The sequence below is a fragment of the Mirounga angustirostris genome, unplaced genomic scaffold (assembly GCF_029215605.1).
Source record: "Mirounga angustirostris isolate CCGP_5_RB_7025 unplaced genomic scaffold, mMirAng1.0.hap1 SCAF_1, whole genome shotgun sequence".
Taxonomy (NCBI): Eukaryota; Metazoa; Chordata; class Mammalia; order Carnivora; family Phocidae; genus Mirounga; species Mirounga angustirostris.
Window position 1 is genome coordinate 72,036,471 of NW_026991709.1, and position 9,549 is coordinate 72,046,019.

The 9,549-nt window shown below is 42.5% G+C and overlaps 1 long non-coding RNA gene across 1 annotated transcript; it reads left to right on the forward strand.

Moving 5' to 3' along the window:
• The first annotated feature begins 1,240 nt into the window (after positions 1–1,240).
• On the forward strand, positions 1,241–8,835 carry LOC123834550 (uncharacterized). Its single transcript, XR_006788463.3, has 3 exons — positions 1,241–1,275; positions 1,602–1,658; positions 8,661–8,835. It is a non-coding gene; the product is annotated as an uncharacterized LOC123834550 (long non-coding RNA).
• Positions 8,836–9,549: the final 714 nt, after the last annotated feature.

Below are 9,549 nucleotides of genomic sequence, written 5' to 3' on the forward strand. Positions count from 1 at the left end.
GGTGCTCTGAAACCAAGCCATCCTGGATCCAATCTGCTATGATAAGAATGCGATCCATATCAAAAACCCCTTCCTTTTATCATTCTAGTCCAGCTGGAAGAAATCATTCCTGGTCTTAGCTGCTTGGGATAGCTAAAAAGTGTAGCCTTAGAAGCAACCTTGCTTTATACCACCTTAATCATTCCTGGTGTTTAATATTCAGTATCACATATTCTCCTGTATTCTGAGCAAATCAGACCATAAATAAGATGTGTGACCTGCAGCTAGCTGAAGATCTTTGTGCTGCTTACTTGAATTTGGAGAGCCACCCATGTGCCCAATGGTACCAGCAGGAGGATCCTTTATTGATTTCTCAATTGAGTATGTTTCTCAATGTATTGTGATTGTCTTATCACCTGCCTCACCCAATTTGCCTGATGGAGACACATATATCCTTTAATTTGATCATCTTTATGTGTTCAGAACAGGAGATATGAGTACCTAATTGAGAATTGAGATATTTGGATTTCTTAAACACACACACACACACACGCACGCACCTGATTCTTGCTGTGTGCTGTGTCTGTGAATGCATTACTGACTCTATCCTTGTCTTGTCTGTCAACTTCTCTGTTGTTTGGGAGAGAATATTTAATGAATTTATGGCATTTGTGATGTAAGGCACTGATGGGAAAAAATTCACTGTATTCTTCATCCCTACTCCCTGCTACTGAAAACTAAAGATGAAGAGGAAGTATTGCATGGAGCGAGAAAAAAAGAGATATTAAATACAGAGGGACAAAAATAAGAATTACAGCTGGTCACTCATAAGAAACTGTGTAAGCCGGAAGACAACGGGTTTGGGTGGGGGGGCATCTTTAAAGTGCTGAAACAAAATGGCACATTTGGAATTCTGTACCTAGTGGGGAAAAAGTCTTTCAAAAAATGAAGGGGAAAAAGAAGACTTTTTAAGACAAACAAAAGCTGGGAGAATTCATTACCAGCTGACCTGCACTATAAGACCAGACAAAGTTTGGTGTTGGAAGGCTCATAATTGTTCAGCTTGAGGTTCTTGAAGATTTTTGAATGTGTGGTTTGATGTATTTCATTATTTTTGGAATTTTTTTTTGGCTATCTTCTCAAATATTTCTCCTACCCTATTATTTTTCCCTTCTTCTTCTGAGATTCTAATTACTCATGTAAGAGCTCATTTGATATTGGCACACAGCTCTTAGATGCATTCTTCCCGTTTTGTCTTTTTTTTTTTTTTTTTTTCCTGTTTCTGTTTCAGTCTGGGTAATTTCTATTGACCTATGTTCAAGTTCACTGATTCTTTCCTTGGCTTTGACTAGTCTTACAATGAGCTGTCAAAGGCATTCTTCATCTCCATTACAATGTTGTTTATTTATAGCATTTCCAAATGATTCTTCCTTAGGTTTCCATCTCTCTGCTGAAATTCCCCATTTTTTTCCTGCATATCATACACTTTTTTCTATTAGACTCTCTAACTTATCCATCGTAGCTATTCTAAATCCCTTCTCTTAGACATCTGAGTCATCTTGGAATCTGGTTCTGTTGATTGCTTTGTTTCTTGACAGTTGTTTTTTGTTGCTTTTTTTCAGGGGTTTCATAATCTTTGATTAAATGCTGGACATCCTGTGCAGGACAATAGTATGAAGGTAGGTAATATTTATTGCTGGAAATGGGCACACCTTTTTTCTGCTAGGCTTTATGTGTAGGGTTTAGAGTTAATCTAGTTAGCCAAACTGGTTTTTGGTCTTGTTGTTGCCATGGTGACCTTTAGTGCTCTAGTGGCTTTAATTTCCTCTAGCTTCACTTTGTGCTTAGGGTAGAGGTTTTTCTCAATGTTCCTGCTCCATCCTCAGCTTTGGGCCTTCCCTGTGCAGCTCAGAGAGTGTCTGTCTTCATGTTCTTGCTTGCCCTCAGCAGTAGACTGCTATTAGTGGTGATTCAGTGCCTCTCAGTCTGAATAGCCTGCTAGTGGGAGGAGCAGGGTGTTTTTTGTTGTCCTGATCCAGCCTCAGTCTTAGGCAGGTTCTCTGTGTCCCTTCCTTTTGGCATTTGAGCTTTCTCAGTAACCTTGCCCCTCCTCCCTGGCGGCGAAACTCTGCCATGTACTTCAGGCTGTTCTTGTGCTAAAGAGAGTTTCCTGTTCTCCTCCCATGGGGGCAGAAGACCTCTAATCATCTGGACCCTAGATGGTTTCCTGCCCCTCCTCAGAAGTATAGGTTTTCATCTTGTACTCTTTCCCCAGTTACAATGGGTTCCCTGGGGTGACAGGATTTGCCCTTCCCCTAGTGGCTTAAGGCTACAGGGAAAAAGGTTCTGGACAGGGCTTTATGTTTTTTCCTGTAGCATCAGCTGCTCCTACCTTCATGACAGCACCAGTGAGGGAACTTTCTCTTGTTGTCCCACCTGTCCTCTTTCTTGAGAGCACCTGGTGGAAGTTCTTGGAGAAGAGTCTATGAATATGTGTGAACTCCTCATGTGCCCGTGGTTTCAATTGTGTCTGCAATTCCCATGCTAGCCCACACTCGAGCTCCAGTGATTTATTTAAAATTGTAGCTTTATTCTTCTTACACCAGGTATGTCTTCCTCCCACACTCTGTCACAGAAGAACCAGTGCCCATATTGTCTCTTCTCTGAAGATCCTGCTTTTCTTAGATTTCAGGCCCCTTTGTTGCCTTGAAACCTCAGCTTTTTGATGGGTTTAGGAAAAGTTATAATTTTGGAGTTCGGCTGGCTTCTTGTTGTTCTCAGGGTAGGGAAATACTATTTCCAGTTCCTCAGCATGACTCAGCAGTACTCAGCCTCTCTAGAGCTTTATGCTTATGCACCCCTCTCATCTGCATGTTCCTTGGGGAGCCATGTCTTAGTTATTGATGTACCCTCAGTACTTGGCATGAAGAGGGTATCACTAAATGTGGAATGAAATGGGCTTTGCAGCTGGCAGCCATGAGGTCAGTGAGGCAACTAGAACTGTTGGCAAAGGGAGGGTGTTCCAGGAAGGACCAAAAACCATTGCAAAATTGTCGTTGGAAACTTTTGTGCCTCAGATTCCTGTATCTGTGCTCATTTACACTTGCCCTCCCTCACAGGCCCTTCTCTAAAGTTAGGATCTAATTTGAGGCCATATCTGTCAGAGGGGAATGGATGACTCTCACTTAGAGACTCTATCAAAGCTTGAGGACCCAGAGAACTTTGATTTATATATCCACCAAGTTTTTATTAAGCTCCATCTTTTTGCCAGGCACTTCTAGGTGCTCCTTGATCCTAAGGCCATTTTGGGGGCTCTAAATTAGTCCAACTGGGTCTCTATGAATTGGAATAATCTAGCTCAATAAACAACCTCAAGTTATCAGTGGCTTAACCCAATCAACGTTTGTTTCCCATTCATGGCAGAGTCCAATGCAGGCATCTGTGACAGCCTCCCAGGCTCTTTCGATGTTGAGCTCTTCCCTCTAATAGGGCCTCTCCATGCAGTTGGTTGATGATTAAAGAGACCATGGAGAAGAAACACCTACTTCTTAACCATAACAACACAGAAATGAAACATAATGGTTTTATTATCTTATTGGTGAAAATTAATCACCTCGTCCCCTCCTAGATGAAAGAGAAACTGGGAAACACAGTCCCTCACAGAGATACTGTTTTTTGGCAGCAGCTTTATGCTCTAGAAGGGGAACAGCAAACTTTGCAGATGGTTGCTGTCTCTGCCATAGTCTTGGAGAAATTGTATGGGCTGATCAGTGCTGTTGATTGGTTGGTTCTACCAAGGATTAGGTCTTGAAAACACTCCATAGAAATGCTTCACAACTACCCAGAGCTAGGAGATATTTGAAGTGTGACCTTGGGAAGTTGAGAGTGTGAGATGGGGGAGACTTGGGGTGTGAGCAGGAGGATAGGTAAAGTGTAAGTTGGGGAGATTTGGGAGTATGAGCTAACCATTTCCCATGCTTTGGTTAGGCCGTGTGCTAGTTTGTCATACCAAGTGCAAATTCTTCTGCCTGCCACTTAAGATCCTTCTTAACCTTTCCCAACATAGGCTTTCCCCACTACCCTGCTTGTTCCCTCTGCTTGCATTACATACCTCATCCTCTTCCTTACAGAGCAGATCAATATTCATTCATTCCGTCCATTCATTCATTGAACATGGTGCCACTCTCCAGAGAAGAGCATAAGAAAAAATAAGTGAAGTCCCTATCCTCCGGAAGTTACCTTGCTTATGTGCTCTGACCTTTTCAGAATGAGCCCTTGCTGGGAACTCAAAATGCTGATACCAGAAAACTTCCTTCCATGGGGAAATATCCTTTCAGTACCCTGCCTTTCCCTGAGTCAATCCTTACTGTAGATTCTCTGATCTGGTTCTGGCATCAACACAACATAAGAGCTCCTTCTATAGCTTTCCAGCAGTAGCCATCTAGTGTCTGTTAGTGATACACCAAGGTCAGGGGTTTCACTACTTCCTGAGGCATCTGGTAGCAAGAACTAAATCTTGTTTCCCTTTTGGTCCTACCTTGGTCCTCTGGGGCTACACAGTACAAATCTGTCCCTTGACCCACAGGGGAGATCTTCAGAGATTGATGGGGTCTTCTCTTCAGAAAGGTCTCTCACCAGATAACCCCTTCTTGGTCTGAGACCCTGCTCATCTCCAGTTCTATTAAGTACTCTGTGGGGGTTCTCCAGCTTCCCTGCCCCAAAATAACATGCCCGTCGCTATCCTCAGATGCATCTGTTCACAGACCCCTGTCCCTGTGCTGAGTGATAACAAAGCACCGTGTTAAAATACAGCCTGACTTGATCTGATAAAGCCAAAATTGAGTAGGAGATGACTGTGAAAGACTCCTTGTAGATACTTTGCCCTCTTGCTCTTGATAACTTTAAGAAAGATGGTGCTTACATTTGAGCATATTCAGAATATGGGCTTGTAAAATGTAAAACTGAGTTTTCTAGAAGTTTTAAATTTGTTTTTCTCCCTCTGTTTTGTCATTTTGAGCATTATCCAAATAACATTCTTTTAGGAAAAAAAACTTGGAAACTTCATAAAATATACTTTTATGCTGTAGTGGGCAGTAAAAATATGGTATCTGTTTAACTGATTATAATTCCATGGGAAATGTGTGTGAGCAGCATTTTAAAGCTCTTGCTTTGCCTTTGGTTTCTCTTTGTGTCCCACTTGAGTAATTTCCTCTCACATCCTTCTGTCCCTGGCCTAGAAGCCTGGTAAATAAGCAAGCCTCAGAGAGATCTAGAGAGCCAGCAACATCCTGGAAATCTGATGCCATGAGGTTAAGCACGAAAAATGCTCTCTTTCCAGGAAGGAATGACTGAATCAGAGCAATGACCTTGGCTTTCAATTAGTTCTCGTCCAACTTTTCCCACTCGTTTCCTCTATGCCCCCCACCTCCACGTGCCCCAGGCTGTGGAGGGGCTGGGCCTGCCCCCCGCTGTCCTGCTCAAGTCCATCCTGCCTTTGGCATGTGCCTCGGGACTTCACGTGTCCACAAAGCTGAGTTGAGCCAAGCTTCCTGTCCAGCTCCGAGAAGAATGCCTGTCAGGAAGCTCAATTATTTCGAGAATGTGAAATACAGTATTTTAATGGAGCCATTTTTCATGTCGCTCTAGAAAAAGGATGTAGAGTTTGTTGTTGGTCTATCTGCAAATGAGTCTTGTTCACACCAGAGCACCTTCCTGATTTCGACACAACAACCTCTTGGTGCTTTTCTCGCCACAAAGCAATTTTGGCTGCGGTGTTCATCTCCACAGGTGCAGTCCGGTGAGACAGGCTATCGAAATGGAGGCAGGGTTGTTAGCAAAGGGCCCTGTCTTTGGACTTCATCCCCCAGTTACAGTGCCAAGCCAAGCTACAGCAAAACATCAGGCATGGTGTTGAAATTTATTTCTAGATCCTGTGCCTGGTCTTAAAATGAAACCATGATGTTAGCGGCAGGGCAGGAGAAACTCGTGCCTCTTGTGCTATTTGGCTTCCACACAAATGGATAAAGTATTTGATAACATTTTACTTTTGGTTGATATTCTTTCCATGATAAACACCAAACTCTCTCCACTTAGTAGCAACAGAGAGTTCCTGGCACTATAGACCATTGCCAGGAGTCATACTCGGTGATTTTCTCTGTGTAGGTTGGACCACTGGGTCCAATTCTTTGTTGAAATAGGTTTATATTTATCACAATAATGATAAATAAACAATTAAAAAGACAAAGTAGAGGGTATAATTCACATCTCCAGGCTACTGAGCTCCAAATACTTCACTACTTTGGAATTAAAAATAAAAAAAGAACACACACCTCATGTAGCAGTCATTGACTTTTCCAGATGAAACTGGACTATACAAACATACTTTGAGTATGTGCGATTTCACTTAAAGCATGTCTCCTGGCTCAGAGACCTAGTGCAAAACCCAATCAGTTCAGTGAAATGAAAAATCCTTACTCTTTGATCACTTTGTGAAAGAGAGGTCAGTCTTATTTGAAGCCAGAAAAGAAATGCTTTTTAGAATCACAGTTTCCTGTGCAGTGAGTCTTAGTATTACTTCCCCGGGAAGTAAAGGCAGGGGAAGGGAATGTGGTAGGGAAAAGCCAAGCGACGGGACTGAAGTTTAAGGCTCTTTGAGACTCACCTTCCTGTCTCTTACATTGGCTCAGTGCCAGCACTTCTGTCTGCCTGTCCACCTCCGGCGAGGGGAGTGTGGAGGACCGCGTAGACTGGGGACAAGGGAAAGGGAGAATGTGAACACGTATCCTGGAGTCGGGTGTGTTTAGGTGCATGTTTTGCAGATGTGGAATAGGTTGATAACATTTTTTTGACTTTGAAAATGCCTTTGACCCCCGGTGCATAAGAAACTGGCTTTACCAGCTTGGAAGATGAATGTGACTATATCTGTTAGCAATGTTCAAACGAATCACTTCGGCACCCCCCCACCCCGCTCCCGCTCCAGGCAAATTTACAGGAAGTCCCATCCCACCTAGGACTTCCATTCTGGTATGGTCTGGGGAATTCTCGGGCACTCAGCCTGAGGGCCCTGGTATGGCCTGAAGATGGGAGGGAAGAACTACCCTACAGGGTTCTGCCTGAGGAGCAGGGTTCCGCTCCTCCTCAGTCTTATGAGCCAGTGGCCAAGTGAGGGGGTAGATCTACTTGGAGTCCTTTCCTGATCTCAGACTGACCTTCTACTCACGTGGATCTTCTAAAGAAAGGGTAAAGGGTTGCTTTGGGGCTCTTCCCTCCCACCCCCCAGAGGCTCCTTGACCTCTACAAACCCCTTCCCAGAGGAGGGCAGTGGGGTGAAAGAGGGACACGCTCATGTTTGGTTTGGAAAATCTCCAAGCTGTGACCAATTCCAGGCTTAATCCTTCCCCACTCCCAAGTAGAATTCCATGTCCATGGTAAGAAGGTCTCATATGACGCAAGGAGAGATGCAATGTTTCCCTGTGTCACTTATTAGAGAATTCGAGGCTTGTGGCAAGTGCTATAATGCTCAAAATGTATTCCTAAGAAATTTACCTCCATCTCGGATATCTGCTCCAACGGGAGGAGACACCTGGTAGTGGTAATATTAATTTTAGGTCGGCTCGCCCAGGTATGTGCTACTAACTCAGAGTGTATATAAGTGTATATAACCTACTTTTTCACAGTATATATAACTACTTTTGTTTTTAGTGTATATAACCTACTCTGATTGCTACTTTTCCCCCCAAACATTTTATTTTAAAATTTTCAATCCTATAGAAAAGTTTCAAGAACAGTACAATGCTGTACACTTATGATATTTTTCTGTAATACTCCAAAAATTAAGACTAGTACAATGAACACCTATATATCCTTCAACTAGATTCACCAATTTTAATGTCTTACCATATTTGGTTTGTCTCTCTCTCTGCACACACGTACCCATTTACATATATTAAAATGTGTATATATATATATATATATATATATATATATACATATAAACACACACACTTAATGTTGTCTAACCATTTGAGAGTATGTTGCAGACATCATGATTCTTCTCTCTTTATACTATGTGTCTACAAAGAGGACATGCTCCTACATGACCATGATCCCTTTGAGGAAATTTAACATTGATCCCAAACTTGTCAGATGTATAATCCATAGTCAAGCTTTCCCAATGGCCATGATAGCTGGATTTTTAAAATATCTAGGATCCAACCAAGGATCGTACACTATATTTGGTTGCCATGCTCTTCAGTCTCTTTTTATTTGGAATAGTCCCCTTGACATGGTTTTTCATCTTTCATGACATTGACATTTTTGAGGTGTCTAGGCAAGTTGTTTTGCAGAATTTTAATGTGCCTGATTATTTCCACATGATCTGTTTTATGTTGGATATTTTCAACAGGAACAGTGCATGGTTGATATTGTTTACTTCACTGGCATCTCATGATAGGAGCAGCACGAGATGTCTGTCTGTCCCATTATAGGGGATAGTGACATGTGACCGTTCTGTTGTGGTGTTGTCAGCCAGATTTCTCCTCTGTGACTACTATATATTTCAATTGGAAAGGGTATATTGAGAGAACATTCTAAGTACTAATAATTTAAAAAAAAATACTGTTAATAACTGGCTCACATAATGGTCCCCTTTATCTCTTCTGTTCCCTTTTGTTTCCTGACAGGATTCCACAGCCATCCAAAGCACTGCTCTGGCAGGAATGCACGAGGCCGTTTATACAGCTGCCCAGAGTTGATAACCGGCTGGTTGCTTGTCCACATTGACTCACATTGGATCGAAAGGCCCTCATTACCCTCACTGGTTTAATGATATTCTCTGATTAAACTTGGCCAGTCTGCCAGCCTAGAGGGAGCCTCTGTGGACTTTTCCTGTCTCTCTCTGGGTGGGAACTGACCTGCTACTCCAGCCTCTTTTGAAAGAGGTCTGCACATATTTGCTTTCCCTTCTCTTTGGGATTACAGATGAGTAGATGAAAAGTACAACTCGTCTTCCAAACTAATCTCATAAACATGACACAACATTAAAAACACACAAAAAAGACAAAGGAGTTTACAATGAGGGAACTTACAATGTAGATGATTGGACTGGGAGTCAGGAGACCCAGGTTCAAGATTCAACTCTTGGATTCATAAACTGTATGATCTTAGGCAACTCCCATTACCTCTCTGAATTTCAGAATTATTAGCCCCAGAAATAAAATCCTATTTATGTCTGCTAGTGCACCAAACAAAAGAAACCAGATGAAGTTCCACTGAAACTGGAGGATCACTTCAGTGTATGTCAGAACACTTGCTTTGGGGGGCCCTGAGGAGCACCTCAAAGAGATAAATAATTGTATCTGTCAGGGTAGGCCTGGTGATGCTTTAGTAACAAATTACTCCCAAATTCAGAGACTTAATACAACCAAAACTTCTTTCTTATGTTGTATGTTCATAGAAGGATTGGTATGGCCCTGCTTCAGCTTGTCTTTACTCCATGACCTAGGCTGATAATAAAGCCCCTGTGTGGGACATTGCTGGTCTTATAGAAGGAACAGAGACACGGCAAACCAT